The sequence below is a fragment of the Amblyomma americanum genome, chromosome 1, assembly GCF_052857255.1.
Source record: "Amblyomma americanum isolate KBUSLIRL-KWMA chromosome 1, ASM5285725v1, whole genome shotgun sequence".
In the NCBI taxonomy this organism is placed as follows: Eukaryota; Metazoa; Arthropoda; class Arachnida; order Ixodida; family Ixodidae; genus Amblyomma; species Amblyomma americanum.
Genome location: NC_135497.1, coordinates 486,902,315 through 486,918,804, shown reverse-complemented (window position 1 = coordinate 486,918,804; position 16,490 = coordinate 486,902,315).

Sequence of the window (16,490 nt, the reverse complement as noted above, 5' to 3'; positions counted from 1 at the left end):
AAACTAACCCGAAAGGTCGCCCTCACTACCAACACACCCGAGGTGGACAAACATCTCTTACACCTTTGGGACGCCAGACGGGGCCTACTAAAAAGGTGGAAAAGGCAAAAGCATAATAGGCGGCTCAAGCGTAAGATCGCTGAGGTCACCAGACAAGCTGAAGAATATGCGACGGAGCTCTCGAGGCGCGACTGGAACCAAAAATGCAACGAACTTCAGGGGACTCTAGGTTGGGCCAAGACATGAGCCTTGCTAAGCGCCCTCATAGACTCAACCACCACAAAATCCGAAACCCGTAAGACGACCCAAAGGATCGCGCACCAGTTCCAAGGCACTGACGAGGAAATGCTACAGAACATCAAGCAGCGTTTCATCGGCAATGCAACATACGCCGACAGCAGCTTGGCATACACGGGCGAAACGAATCCCGCTCTGGACGAACCCCTTACCATAGAAGACGTCAGACACGCTGTGATGTCCGCCACAAGGAACACAACACCAGGGAGGGATGGCATCACCAATGCCATGATAAGGAATCTGGATGACAATTCAATCAAAAGATTCACGGAGTTCATCAATAAACACTGGGAACAGGGGACCCTCCCGGACGACTGGAGACATGCGGAAATAGTAATGATTCCGAAGTCCGGAAAGACTCCAAACCTGGACAATCTTAGACCCATTTCCTTAACATCATGCTTGAGAAAAGTGTACGAGAGAGTTGTGTATCACAGCTTGCAGACCCACCTTGAGGACAACGAACTCATGCCGCACACTATGTTTGGATTTCGAAAATACCTATCGACACAGGACGTTCTCCTGCAGATCAAGGAGGAGGTGCTTACTTCCGTTCCAAATATGAAGAAAACATCTTGCTCGCTCTCGATCTTCAAGCGGCCTTCGACAACGTCAGTCACAGGGCTGTGCTGGAGGGGCTCAGCAAACTGGGTTGTGGGCAGAGAATATTCAACTATGTGAAAGCCTTTCTGACTAACCGAACCGCTACCATTGGAATAGGAGGCATCAGGACTGACACCTTCAACACCCCAGAAAAAGGAACACCACAAGGCTCTGTGCTATCACCTATGCTTTTTAATATTGCAATGATTGGTTTAGCGAGGCCGCTCGCAGAAATTGAAGGAATCAGGCATGCCATCTACGGAGATGATATCACAATCTGGGTGACAAGGGGATCCTTAGGCGAAAAACAAGAGCTTCTTCAGCGAGCGGCAGACACGGTCAACGCATACGCCCGAGACTGTGGACTTGCATGCTCCCCTGAAAACTCCCAGGTGCTCAGAGTCTACAGACAAGGGTATGATCTGCAAAACTCCCTAGATATCTACATAGGGGAAACGAAGGTTCCAGAAGTATCGAAAGTTAGGATCCTCGGCATGTGGGTCCAAAGCAACCGTCGTATTGATCACACGATCAGACAACTGGCAAATACCACAGCACAGATCACCAGGATGATTGCAAGAATTTCCAACAGAAGAAGAGGTATGAAGAAGGAAGACACATGTAGGCTAGTACAGGCCCTCGTGGTCAGTAGGATCTTATACGGCGCCCCCACCAAACACCGCTCGAGCAAGAAAAGGAGCAGTTGGAGGCAATGCTTAGAAAAGCATACAAATGCGCTCTCGGACTGCCGGTCAGCACTTCGACGGAGAAATTCCTTAAACTGGGCATAAACAACACAGTACAAGAACATATCGAGGCCCACCTTATCGCGCAGAAAACAAGACTGATGCTGTCCGCAACAGGCAGAAACACGCTGCGGTTGATGGGCATGAGGGACGCTTTGAAAGAAATCAATAGCACAGCGAGCGTTCCAAATGAAATCAGGAGGATCATTGAGATCAGTCCGATTCCAAAAAACATGCATCCAGATATACATAAGGCGAGAAGAAAGGCAAGATCTGAATTCCATGAAAGAAGCTTCGCCGGGGCAAAAGACGTATTATATGTTGACGCAACAACATACAGACACCGATATGGCTCGGTAGCCACCGTGGTGGATCACCAGCTCAGGGAAATCAACTGCGCTTCGATAAAAACCAACAACATACTCGAGGCTGAGGAAGCAGCAATTGCACTCGCCATCACCCAGCAGAGTGACGAGCCCCATGCACACATCATTACAGACTCGCAAGAGGCATGCAGAAGATACAGCAGTGGACGCATATCCACTGCAGCCATTCACATACTCAAGGCGAGGACAATCACTTTTGCGAGATGCTGCATCACGTGGACACCAGGCCATGAGGCTGTCAAAGGGAACCAATGTGCGGACGCCAATGCCCGAGCATACGCCAACCGGGAGGCGCGCACCGAAGGGGAACTGGACGCAGTCACTAGACGGTATGGAGCCATCTTAGAACACCAACGAGCCCTCCGGAGGACCTACCCGCCTCCCCACAAAGACCTTAGTAAACAGCAGTTGGTTGCCTGGAGACAACTACAGACTAATACATACCCCAATCTGAGTTTACTCAGCAAAATCTATCCATCCACTTATGAAAACAAATGCCCGCTATGCGGTGAACACGCAACGCTTTACCACGTTACATGGACCTGTCAGAAAATGCAGGCAGCGCCGATAAACAACACACCTACACCGGAGCAGTGGGAGGCTGCGCTGTCCTGCTCGAAGCCTGAAGACCAGCTCAAGCTGATCGACAGGGCTCGCAAGACTGCAAAGGCCGCTGGGGCCCTGGACTGAAGGCTCCACCTACGCTGCGAGAAATAACCCTTATACAATAAAGTTTTTCATTTCATTTCATTTCTGTTATTGCCAGGAAAAACGAAAAGGAAAGTGCAGAGGCCGGCCCACTGGCTCAAGTTGAGCCACAATCGCTACCACGTGCAGAAAGTAGGAGAGTTCAAAGATATAATAGAATGACAGGATAGGAAAGACGTGTGCCATAATGCCCCAGGTCGATACCGGAGGCAGTGCAATACCGGGCCAACCGGTGACGGAAATGAAGCAACCTTCAAAACCTCCGCCACATTTCTAAAAATATGTTGGGTTTAAATGGGACCCGGATCAGACATTCTATAACCGAAAACATCCCACGGGCTTCGAACCCAATAGCGGCTGTCTGTGTGCCTGTATGTTGTTGCCAGAAAGAAAGAAAAGGATAGTGCACAGGCCTGGCCACTGGCTCAAGCCGAGCCACAATCGCTACCACGTGCAGATAGTAGGAGAGTTCAAAGGTAGTATAGAAAGATAGGACAGAAAAGACGCGCGCTATAATACCCCAGGTCGATCCCGGAGGCAGTGCAATACCGGGCCAACCGGTGGCGGAAGTGAAGCAACCTTCAAGCCCTCCGCCACATTTCTAAATATATGTTGGGTTCAAATGGGATCCGGATCAGATATTCTATAACCGAAAACGGCCCCCGGGCTTCGAACCCAATAGCGGCTGTCTGTCTGTCTGTTATTGCCAGGAAAAACAAAAAGGAAAGGCCAGAGGCCTGCCCACTGGCTCAAGCTGAGCCACAATCGCTACCACGTGCAGAAAGTAGGAGAGTTTAAAGATAGGATAGAAAGAGAGGATAGAAAATACGCGCGCTATAATGCCCCATGCCGATACCGGAGGCAGTGCAATACCGGGCCAGCCGGTGGCTGAAGTGAAGCAAACTTCAAGCCCTCCGCCACATTTCTAAAAATATCTTGGGTTCAAATGGGACACGGATCAGATATTCTATAACTGAAAACTGCCCGCGGGGCATTGAACCCAAGTATTAGTGAACTTTTTTCATCTTCGTCTTCTTCTGTTATTGCCAGGACAAACGAAAAGGAAAGTGCACAGTCCTGCCCACTGGCTCAAGCTGAGCCACAATCGCTACCACGTGCAGAAAGTAGGAGAGTTTATAGACAGGATAGAAAGGTGGGAAGAAAGTAGGAGAGTTTATATACACGATAGAAAGGATAGAAAAGACACGCGCTATAATGCCCCAGGTCGATCCCGGAGGCAGTGCTATACCGGGCCAACCGGTGGCGGAAGTGAAGCAACCTTCAAGCCCTCCGCCACATTTCTAAAAATATGTTGGGTTCAAATGGGACCCGGATCAGATATTCTGTAACCGAAGACTGCCCACGGGGATTTGAACCCAAGTATTAGTGACTTCTTCTTCTTCTGTTATTGCCAGGAAAAACGAAAAGGAAAGTGCACAGGCCTGCCCACTGGCTCAAGCTGAGCCACTATAGCTACCAGGTGCAAAAAGTAGGAGAGTTTAAAGATAGAATAGAGAAGACGCGCGCTATAATGCCCTAGGTCGATCCCTGAAGCAGTGCAATACCGGGCCAACAGGTGGCGGAAGTGAAGCAACCTTCAAGTCCTCCGCCACATTTCTAAAAATATGTTGGGTTCAAATGGGACCCGTATCAGATATTCTATAACCGAAAACGGCCCACGGGCTTCGAACCCAATAGCGGCTGTCTTCTGTCTGTTTTTGCCAGGAAGAAAGAAAGGTAAAGTGCACAGGCCTGCCCACTGGCTCAAGTTGACCCAAAATCGCTACCACGTGCAGAAAGTAGGAGAGTTTAAAGATAGGATAGAAAGATAGGATAGAAAAGACGCGCGCTATAATGCCCCAGGCCGATCCCGGAGGCAGTGCAATACCGGGCCAACCGGTGGTGGAGGTGAAGCAACCTGTCCTATACTCTGGCAAGGACAGGTTGTTTTCTTACAGAGAAATCCTGCAGCACTACAGGCTTGCAAGACCCAGATTCTCCCCAGCAGATAAAACGCTCTCCAAGCAACAGGCCAAAGCCTGGCGTAAACTTCAAACTAACACCTATCCAAATCCCCAATTGTGTAGCTTCTATTCGGAAGGACTGTACTCAAACAAGTGCAATAATTGTGATGCGAAAGCCAATCTAAATCATATGATCTGGAACTGCCCGCAGTCCCTACCCGCGAGTCACTTCATTACCGACTCTGCTCATTGGGAGGCTCTATTGCTCAGCCCCGACCCGGGGATACAGATCAAGCTCCTCCAGCTGGCTGAAGACGCCGCCGCTGCCCAAGGGATAGCGGCCGCCGTTTAAGCGGGGGGCGACTTCGTGTCGATCCTCTATATCCGCTGGAAATAAAGTTTCACAACCAACCTTCAAACCCTCCACCACATTTCTAAAAATATGTTGGGTTCAAATGGGACCCGGATCAGATATTCTATAACTGAAAACTGCCCACGGGCTTCGAACCCAAAAGCGGCTGTCTGTCTGTCTGTTTTTACAAGGAAGAAAGAAAGGTAAAGTGCAAAGGCCGGCCCACTGGCTCAAGTTGAGCCACAATCGCTACCACGTGCATAAAGTTGGAGAGTTTAAACATAGGATATAAAGATAGGATAGAAAAGACGTGAGATATAATGCCCCAGGTCGATCCCGGAGGCAGTGCAATACAGGGCCAACGGGTGGCGGAATTGAAGCAACCTTCAAGCCCTCCACCACATTTCTAAATATATGTTGGGTTCAAATCGGACACGGATCAGATATTCTATAACCGAAAACTGCGCACGAAGATTTGAAACTACGTATTAGTGACTTCCTTTGTTGCCAGGAAAAACGAATAGGAAGGTGCACAGGCCCGCCCACCGGCTCAAGCCGAGCCACAATCGCTACCACGTGCAGATAGTAGGAGAGTTAAAAGATATAATAGAAAGATAGGATAGAAAAGACGCGCGCTATAATGCCCCAGGTCGATACCGGAGGCAGTGCAATGCCGGGTCAACCGGTGGTGGAAGTGAAGCAAGCTTCAATACCTCCGCCACATTTCTAAAAATATGTTGGGTTCAAATGGGACCCAGATCAGATATTCTATAACCGAAAACGGCCCACGGGGCTTTGAACCCAAGTATTAGTGACTTCTTATTCTGTTATTGCCAGGAAAAACAAAAAGGAAAGGCCAGAGGCCTGCCCACTGGCTCAAGCTGAGCACAATCGCTACCACGTGCAGAAAGTAGTAGAGTTTAAAGATATAATAGAAAGACAGGATAGAAAAGACGCGCGCTATAATACCCCTGGTCGATCCCCGAGGCAGTGCAATACCGGGCCAACCGGTGACGGAAGTGAAGCAACCTTCAATACCTCCGCCACATTTCTAAAAATAAGTTGGGTTCAAATGGGACCCGGATCAGATATTCTATAACCGAAAACGGCCCACGGGCTTCGAACCCAATAGCAGCTGTCTGTCTGTCTGTCTGTTGTTGCCAGAAAGAAAGAAAACGAAAGTGCACAGGCCTGCCCACTGGTTCAAGCCGAGCCACAATCGCTACCACGTGCAGATAGTAGGAGAGTTCAAAGATAGGATAGAAAGATAGGATAGAAAAGACGCGCACTATAATGCCCCAGGTCGATCCCGGAGGCAGTGCAATACCAGGCCAACCGGTGGCGGAAGTGAAGACACCTCCAAGACTTCCGCCACATTTCTAAAAATATGTTGGGTTCAAATGAGACCTGGACCAGATATTCTGTAACCAAAAACTGCCCACGGGGATTTGAACCCAAGTATTAGTGACTTCTTCTTCTTCTGTTATTGCCAGGAAAAACGAAAAGGAAAGTGCACAGGCCCGCCCACTGGCTCAAGCTGACCCACAATCGCTACCACGCGCAGAAAGTAGGAGAGTTTAAACATAGGATAGAAAAGACGCGCGCTATAATGCCCCAGGTCTATCCCGGAGGAAGTGCAATACCGGGCCAACCGGTTTCGGAAGTGAAGCAACCTTCAAGCCTTCCGCTACATTTCTAAAAATATGTTGGGTCCAAATGGGACCCGGATCAGATATTCTATAACGGAAAACTGCCCACGCGGCTTTGAACCCAAGTACTAGTGATTTCGTATTCTGTTATTGTCAGGATAAACGAAAAGGAAAGCGCACAGGCCTGCCCACTGGGTGAAGTTGAGCCACTATCGCTACCACGTGCAGAAAGTAGGAGAGTTCAAAGATATAATAGAAAGACAGGATAGAAAAGACGCGCGCTATAATACCCCAGGTCGATCCCGGAGGCAGTGCAACACCGGGCCAACCGGTGACGGAAGTGAAGCAACCTTCAATACCTCCGACACATTTCTAAAAATATGTTGGGTTCAAATGGGACCCGGATCAGATATTCTATAACCGAAAACGGCCCACGGGCTTCGAACCCAATAGCGGCTGTCTGTCTGTCTGTCTGTCTGTCTGTCTGTCTGTCTGTCTGTCTGTCTGTCTGTCTGTCTGTCTGTCTGTCTGTCTGTCTGTCTGTCTGTCTGTCTGTCTGTCTGTCTGTCTGTCTGTCTGTCTGTCTGTCTGTCTGTCTGTCTGTCTGTCTGTCTGTCTGTCTGTCTGTCTGTCTGTCTGTCTGTCTGTCTGTCTGTCTGTCTGTCTGTCTGTCTGTCTGTCTGTCTGTCTGTTGTTGACAGAAAGAAAGAAAACGAAAGTGCACAGGCCTGCCCACTGGTTCAAGCCGAGCCACAATCGCTACCACGTGCAGATAGTAGGAGAGTTCAAAGATAGGATAGAAAGATAGGATAGAAAAGACGCGCGCTATAATGCCTCAGGTCGATCCCGGAGGCAGTGCAATACCAGGCCAACCGGTGGCGGAAGTGAAGACACCTCCAAGCCCTCCGCCACATTTCTTAAAATATGTTGGGTTCAAATGAGACCTGGACCTGATATTCTGTAACCAAAAACTGCCCACGGGGATTTGAACCCAAGTATTAGTGACTTCTTCTTCTTCTGTTATTGCCAGGAAAAACAAAAAGGAAAGTGCACAGGCCCGCCCACTGGCTCAAGCTGACCCACAATCGCTGCCACATGCAGAAAGTAGGATAGTTTAAACATTTTATAGAAAGATAGGATAGAAAAGACGCGCGCTATAATGCCCCAGGTCGATACCGGAGGCAGTGCAATGGCGGGTCAACCGGTGGTGGAAGTGAAGCAACCTTCAATACCTCCGCCACATTTCTAAAAATATGTTGGGTACAAATGGGACCCGGATCAGATATTCTATAACCGAAGGCTGCCCACGGGGCTTTGAACCCAAGTATTAGTGATTTCTTCTTCTGTTATTGCCAGGAAAAACAAAAAGGAAAGGCCAGAGGCCTGCCCACTGGCTCAAGCTGAGCCACAATCGCTACCACGTGCAGAAAGCAGTAGCGTTTAAAGATAGGATAGAAAGATAACATAGAAAATACGTGCGCTATAATGCCCCAGGCCAATCCCGGAGGCAGTGCAATACCGGGCCAACCGGTGGCTGAAGTGAAGCAACCTTCAAGCACTCCGCCACATTTCCAAAAATATCTTGGGTTCAAATAGGACCCGGATCAGATATTCTATCGCCGAAGACTGCCCACGGGGCTTTTAACCCAAGTATTAGCGACTTCTTCTTTTACTTCTTCTGCTATTGCCAGGAAAAACTAAAATGAAAGTGCACAGGCCTGCCCACTGGCTCAAGCCGAGCCACAATCGCTACCACGTGAAGATAGTAGGAGAGTTCAAAGATAGAATAGAAAAGACGAGCGCTATAATGCCCCAGGTCGATCCCGGAGGCAGTGCTATACCGGGCCAACCGGTGGCGGAAGTGAAGCAACCTTCAAGCCCTCCGCCACATTTCTAAAAATATGTTGGGTTCAAACGGGACCCGGATCAGATATTCTATAACCGAAGGCTGCCCACGGGGCTTTGAACCCAAGTATTAGTGACTTCTTCTTCTGTTATTGCCAGGAAAAACAAAAAGGAAAGTGCACAGGCCTGCCCACTGGCTCAACCTGACCCACAATCGCTACCACGTGCAGAAAGTATTAGAGTTTAAAGATAGTATAGAAAAATAGGATAGAAAAGACGCGCGCCATAATGCCCCAGGTCTATCCCGGAGGAAGAACAATACCGGGCCAACCGGTTTCGGAAGTGAAGCAGCCTTCAAGCCCTCCGCCACATTTCTAAAAATATGTTGGGTTCAAATGAGACCCGGATCAGATATTCTATAACCGTAAACTGCCCACGGGGCTTTGAACCCAAGTATTAGTGACTTATTCTTATTCTGTTATTGCCAGGAAAAACGAAAAGAAAAGTGCTCAGGCCTTCTCACTGGCTCAAGCTGAGCCACAATCGCTACCTAGTGCGGAAAGAAGGAAAGTTTAATGACAGGATAAAAATATAGGATAGAAAAGACGCACGCTATAATGCCCCAGGTCGATTCCGGAGGCAGTGCAATACCGGGCCAACTGGTGGCGGAAGTGAAGCAACCTTCAAGCCCTCCGCCACATTTCTAAAAATATGTTTTATTCAAATGGGACCCGGATCAGATATTCTATAACGGAAAACTGCTCACGGGGATTTGAACTCAAGTATTAGTGACTTCTTCTTCTGTTATTGCCAGGAAAAACGAAAAGGAAAGTGCACAGGCCTGCCCACTGGCTCAAGCTGAGCCACAATCGCTATCACGTGCAGAAAATAGGAGAGTTTAAGGATAAGATAGAAAGATAGGATAGAAAAGACGCGCGCCATAATGCCCAAGATTGATTCCTGAGGCAGTGCAATACCGCGCCAACCGGTGGTCGAAGTATAGCAGCCTTCAAGCTCTCCGCCACATTTCTAAAAATATGTTGGGTTCAAATGGGACACAGATCAGATATTCTATAACCGAAAACTGCCCACGGGGCTTTGAACCCAAGTATTGGTGACTTCTGTTATTGCCAGGAAAAACGAAAAAGAAAGTGCAAAGGCCGTTCCCCTGGCTCAAGATGAGCCACAATCTCTACCACGTGCAGATAGTAGGAGAGTTCAAAGATATAATAGAAAGACAGGATAGAAAAGACGCGCGCTATAATGTCCCAGGCCGATCCCGGAGGCAGTGCAATACCGGGCCAACCGGTGGTTGAAGTGAAGCAACCTTCTAGCCCTGCGCCACATTCTAAAAATATGTTGTGTTAAAATGGGACCCGGATCAGATATTCTATAACCGAAAACGGCCAACGGGCTTCGAACCCAATAGCGGCTGACTGTGTGTCTCTTGTTGCCAGGAAGAAAGAAAAGTAAAGTGCACAGACCTGCCCAATGGCTAAAGCTGAGCCACATTCGCTACCACGTGCAGAAAGTAGGAGAGTTTAAAGATAGGATAAAAAAGACGCGCGCTATAATGCCCCAGGTCTATCCCGGAGGAAGTGCAATACCGGGCCAACCGGTTTCGGAAGTGAAGCAACCTTCAAGCCTTCCGCTACATTTCTAAAAATATGTTGGGTCCAAATGGGACCCGGATCAGATATTCTATAACGGAAAACTGCCCACACGCGGCTTTGAACCCAAGTACTAGTGATTTCGTATTCTGTTATTGTCAGGATAAACGAAAAGGAAAGCGCACAGGCCTGCCCACTGGGTGAAGTTGAGCCACTATCGCTACCACGTGCAGAAAGTAGGAGAGTTCAAAGATATAATAGAAAGACAGGATAGAAAAGACGCGCGCTATAATACCCCAGGTCGATCCCGGAGGCAGTGCAACACCGGGCCGACCGGTGGCGGGAGTGAAGCAACCTTCAAGCCCTCCACCACATTTCTAAATATATGTTGGGTTCAAATGGGTCCCGGATCAGATATTCTCTAACCGAAGACTGCCCACGGGGATTTGAACCCAAGTATTAGTGACTTCTTCTTCTTCTGTTATTGCCAGGAAAAACGAAAAGCAAAGTGCACAGGCCTGCCCACTGGCTCAAGCTGAGCCACTATAGCTACCACGTGCAAAAAGTAGGAGAGTTTAAAGACAGGATAGAGAAGACGCGCGCTATAATGCCCCAGGTCAATCCCTGAGGCAGTGCAATACCAGGCCAACAGGTGGCGGAAGTGAAGCAACCTTCAAGTCCTCCGCCACATTTCTAAAAATATGTTGGGTTCAAATGGGACCCGTATCAGATATTCAACACCCGAAAACTGCCCACGGGGCTTTGAACCCAAGTATTAGTGACTTCTTCTGTTATTGCCAGGAAGAAAGAAAGGTAAAGTGCACAGGCCTTCCCACTGGCTCAAGTTGAGCACAATCGCTACCACGTGCAGAAAGTAGGAGAGTTTAAACATAGGATATAAAGATAGGATAGAAAAGACGCGCGCCATAATGCCCCAGGTCGATCCCGGAGGCAGTGCAATACAGGGCCAACCGGTGGCGGAAGTGAAGCAACCTTCAAGCCCTCCACCACATTTCTAAAAATATGTTCGGTTCAAATCGCACCCGGACCAGATATTCTATAACTTAAAAACTGCACACGGGGATTTGAACCCAAGTATTAATGACTTCTTCTTCTTCTGTTGTTGCCAGTAAAAACGAAAAGGAAAGTGCACAGGCCTGCCCACTGGCTCAAGCTGACCCACAATCGCTACCACGTGCATAAAGTAGGAGAGTTTAAACTTTTGATAGAAAGATAGGATAGAAAAGACGCGCGCTATAATACCCCAGGCCAATCCCGGAGGCAGTGCAATACCGGGCCAACCGGTGGCTGAAGTGAAGCAACCTTCAAGCCCCTCCGCCACAGTTACAAAAATATCTTGGGTTCAAATGGGACTCGGATCAGATATTGTATAACCGAAAACTGCCCTCGGGGCTTTGAACGCAAGTATTAGCGACTTCTGTTATTGCCAGGGAAAACGAAAAGGAAAGTGCACAGGCCTGCCCACTGGCTCAAGCTGAGCCACAATCGCTACAACGTGCAGAAACTAGGAGAGTTTAAATATAGGATAGAAAGATAGGATAGAAAAGCCTCGCGCTATAATGCCCCAGGCCAATCCCAGAAGCAGTGCAATACCGGGCCAAGCGGTGGCTAAATTGAAGCAACCTTCAAGCCCTCCGCCACATTTCTAAAAATATTTTGGGTTCAGATGGGACCCGGATCAGATATTCTATAACCGAAAAACGGCCCATGGGCTTCGAACCCAAAAGCGGCTGTCTGTCTGTGTGTTGATTCCAGGAAGAAAGAAAAGGAAAGCGCACAGGCCTGCCCACTGGCTCAAGCTGAGCCACTATAGCTACCACGTGCAAAAAGTGGGAGAGTTTAAAGACAGGATAGAGAAGACGCGCGCTATAATGCCCCATGTCAATCCCTGAGGCAGTGCAATACCGCGCCAACCGGTGGCGGAAGTGAAGCAACCTGCAAGCCCTCCGCCACATTTCTAAAAATATGTTGGGTTCAAATGGGACCCGGATCAGATATTCTATAACCGAAAACTGCCCACGGGGATTTGAACCCAAGTATTAGTGACTTCTTCTGTTATTGCCAGAAAAAACGAAAAGGAAAGTGCACAGGCCTGCCCACTGGCTCAAGTTGAGCCACAATCGCTACCACGTGCAGAAAGTAGGAGAGTTGAAAGATATAATAGAAAGACAGGATAGAAAAGACGCGCGCTATAATACCCCAGGCCAATCCGGAGGCAGTGCAATACCGGGCCAACCGGTGGCTGAAGGGAAGCAACCTTCAAGCCCTCCGCCACAGTTACAAAAATATCTTGGGTTCAAATAGGACTCAGATCAGATATTCTATAACCGAAAACTGCCCTCGGGGCTTTGAACGCAAGTATTAGCGACTTCTTCTTCTGTTATTGCCAGGAAAAACGAAAAGGAAAGTGCACAGGCCTGCCCGCTGGCTCAAGCTGAGCCACAATCGCTACAACGTGCAGAAAGTAGGAGAGTTTAAATATAGGATTGAAAGATAGGATAGAAAAGCCTCGCGCTATAATGCCCCAGGTCGACCCCTGAGGCAGTGCAATACCGGGCCAACCGGTGGCGAAAGTGAAGCAACCTTCAAGCCGTCCGGCACATTTCTAAAAATATGTTGGGTTCAAATGGGACCCGGATCAGTTATTCTACAACCGAAAACTGCCCACGGGGCTTTGAAGCCAAGTATTATTGACTCGTTTTTCTTCTTCTTCTTCTTCTGCTTGTTCTCCTTCTTCTTCCTCTTCTTCTTTTTCTTCTCCTTCTTCTTCTTCTTCTTCTTCTTCTTCTTTTTCTTTTTCTTTTTCTTCTTCTTCTTCTTCTTCTTCTTCTTCTGTTATTGCCAGGAAAAACGAAAAGGAAAGTGCACAGGCCTGCCCACTGGCTCAACCTGACCCACAATCGCTACCACGTGCAGAAAGTAGGAGAGTTTAAAGATAGGATAGAAAATAGGATAGAAAAGAGGCGCGCCATAATGCCCCTGGTCTATCCCGGAGGAAGTGCAATACCGGGCCAACCGGTTTCGTAAGTGAAGCAACCTTCAAGCCCTCCGAAACATTTCTAAAAATATGTTGGGCTCAAATGGGACCCGGAACAGATATTCTATAACCGAAAACGGCCCACGGGCTTCGAACCCAATAGCGGCTGTCTGTCTGTGTGCCTGTCTATTCTTGCCAGAAAGAAAGAAAAGGAAAGTGCACAGGCCTGGCCACTGGCTCAAGCCGAGCCACAATCGCTACCACGTGCAGATAGTAGGAGAGTTCAAAGGTAGTATTGAAAGATAGGACAGAAAAGACGCGCGCTATAATACCCCAGGTCGATCCCGGAGGCAGTGCAATACCGGGCCAACGGGTGGCGGAATTGAAGCAACCTTCAAGCCCTCCACCACATTTCTAAATGTATGTTGGGTTCAAATCGGACACGGATCAGATATTCTATAACCGAAAACTGCGCACGAAGATTTGAAACTACGTATTAGTGACTTCTTTTGTTGCCAGGAAAAACGAATAGGAAGGTGCACAGGCCCGCCCACCGGCTCAAGCCGAGCCACAATCGCTACCACGTGCAGATAGTAGGAGAGTTAAAAGATATAATAGAAAGATAGGATAGAAAAGACGCGCGCTATAATGCCCCAGGTCGATACCGGAGGCAGTGCAATGCCGGGTCAACCGGTGGTGGAAGTGAAGCAACCTTCAATACCTTCGCCACATTTCTAAAAATATGTTGGGTTCAAATGGGACCCGGATCAGATATTCTATAACCGATAGTTGCCCACGGGGCTTTTGAACCCAAGTATTAGTGATTTCTTCTTCTGTTATTGCCAGGAAAAACAAAAAGGAAAGGCCAGAGGCCTGCCCACTGGCTCAAGCTGAGCCACAATCGCTACCACGTGCAGAAAGTAGTAGAGTTTAAAGATAGGATAGAAAGATAGGATAGAAAATACGCGCGCTATAATGCCCCAGGGCAATCCCGGAGGCAGTGCAATACCGGGCCAACCGGTGGCTGAAGTGAAGCAACCTTCAAGCACTCCGCCACATTTCCAAAAATATCTTGGGTTCAAATAGGACCCGGATCAGATATTCTATCACCGAAAACTGCCCACGGGGCTTTGAACCAAAGTATTAGCGACTTCTTCTTCTTTTACTTCTTCTGCTATTGCCATGAAAAACGAAAATGAAAGTGCACAGGCCTGCCCACTGGCTCAAGCCGAGCCACAATCGCTACCACGTGAAGATAGTAGGAGAGTTCAAAGATAGGATAGAAGAGACGCGCGCTATAATGCCCCATGCCGATACCGGAGGCAGTGCAATACCGGGCCAGCCGGTGGCTGAAGTGAAGCAACCTTCAAGCCCTCCACCACATTTCTAAAAATATGTTGGGTTCAAATCGGACCCGGATCAGTTATTGTATAACCTAAAACTGCACACAGGGATTTGAACCCAAGTATTAGTGACTTCTTCTGTTGTTGCCAGTAAAAACGAAAAGGAAAGTGCACAGGCCTGCCCACTGGCTGAAGCTGACCCACAATAGCTACCACGTGCACAAAGTAGGAGAGTTTAAACATAGGATAGAAAATACGCGCGCTATAATGCCCCAGGTCTATCCCGGAGGAAGTGCAATACCGGGCCAACCGGTTTCGGAAGTGAAGCAACCTTCAAGCCCTCCGCCACCTTTCTAAAAATATGTTTTATTCAAATGGGACCCGGATCAGATATTCTATAACGGAAAACTGCTCACGGGGATTTGAACTCAAGTATTAGTGACTTCTTCTTCTGTTATTGCCAGGAAAAACGAAAAGGAAAGTGCACAGGCCTGCCCACTGGCTCAAGCTGAGCCACAATCGCTATCACGTGCAGAAAATAGGAGAGTTTAAGGATAAGATAGAAAGATAGGATAGAAAAGACGCGCGCCATAATGCCCAAGATTGATTCCTGAGGCAGTGCAATACCGCGCCAACCGGTGGTCGAAGTATAGCAGCCTTCAAGCTCTCCGCCACATTTCTAAAAATATGTTGGGTTCAAATGGGACACAGATCAGATATTCTATAACCGAAAACTGCCCACGGGGCTTTGAACCCAAGTATTGGTGACTTCTGTTATTGCCAGGAAAAACGAAAAAGAAAGTGCAAAGGCCGTTCCCCTGGCTCAAGATGAGCCACAATCTCTACCACGTGCAGATAGTAGGAGAGTTCAAAGATATAATAGAAAGACAGGATAGAAAAGACGCGCGCTATAATGTCCCAGGCCGATCCGGAGGCAGTGCAATACCGGGCCAACCGGTGGTTGAAGTTAAGCAACCTTCTAGCCCTGCGCCACATTCTAAAAATATGTTGTGTTAAAATGGGACCCGGATCAGATATTCTATAACCGAAAACGGCCAACGGGCTTCGAACCCAATAGCGGCTGACTGTGTGTCTCTTGTTGCCAGGAAGAAAGAAAAGTAAAGTGCACAGACCTGCCCAATGGCTAAAGCTGAGCCACATTCGCTACCACGTGCAGAAAGTAGGAGAGTTTAAAGATAGGATAGAAAAGACGCGCGTTATAATGCCCCAGGTCGATCCCGGAGGCAGTGCAATATCGGGCCAACCGGTGGCGGAAGTGAAGCAACCTTCAAGCCCTCCGCCACATTTCTAAAAATATGATGGGTTCAAGTGGTACCCGGATCAGATATTCTATAACCGAAAACTGCCCACGGGGATTTGAACCCAAGTATTAGTGACTTCTTCTGTTATTGCCAGAAAAACGAAAAGGAAAGTGCACAGGCCTGCCCACTGGCTCAAGTTGAGCCACAATCGCTACCACGTGCAGAAAGTAGGAGAGTTAAAAGGTAGGACAGAAAAGACGCGCGCTGTAATGCCCCAGTTCAATCCAGGAGGCACTGCAATACCGGGCCAACCGGTGGCGGAAGTGAAGCAACCTTCCAGCCCTCCGCCACATTTCTAAAAATATGTTGGGTTCAAATGGGACCCGGATCAGATATTCTATAACCGAAAACATCCCACGGGCTTCGATCCCAATAGCGGCTCTCTGTCTATGTGCCTGTCTGTTGTTGCCAGAAAGAAAGAAAAGGAAAGTGCACAGGCCTGGCCACTGGCTCAAGCCGAGCCACAATCGCTGCCACGTGCAGATAGTAGGAGAGTTCAAAGGTAGTATAGAAAGATAGGACAGAAAAGACGCGCGCTATAATACCCCAGGTCGATCCCGGAGGCAGTGCAATACCGGGCCGACCGGTGGCGGGAGTGAAGCAACCTTCAAGCCCTCCACCACATTTCTAAATATACGTTGGGGTCAAATCGGTCGTGTGCAGTTTT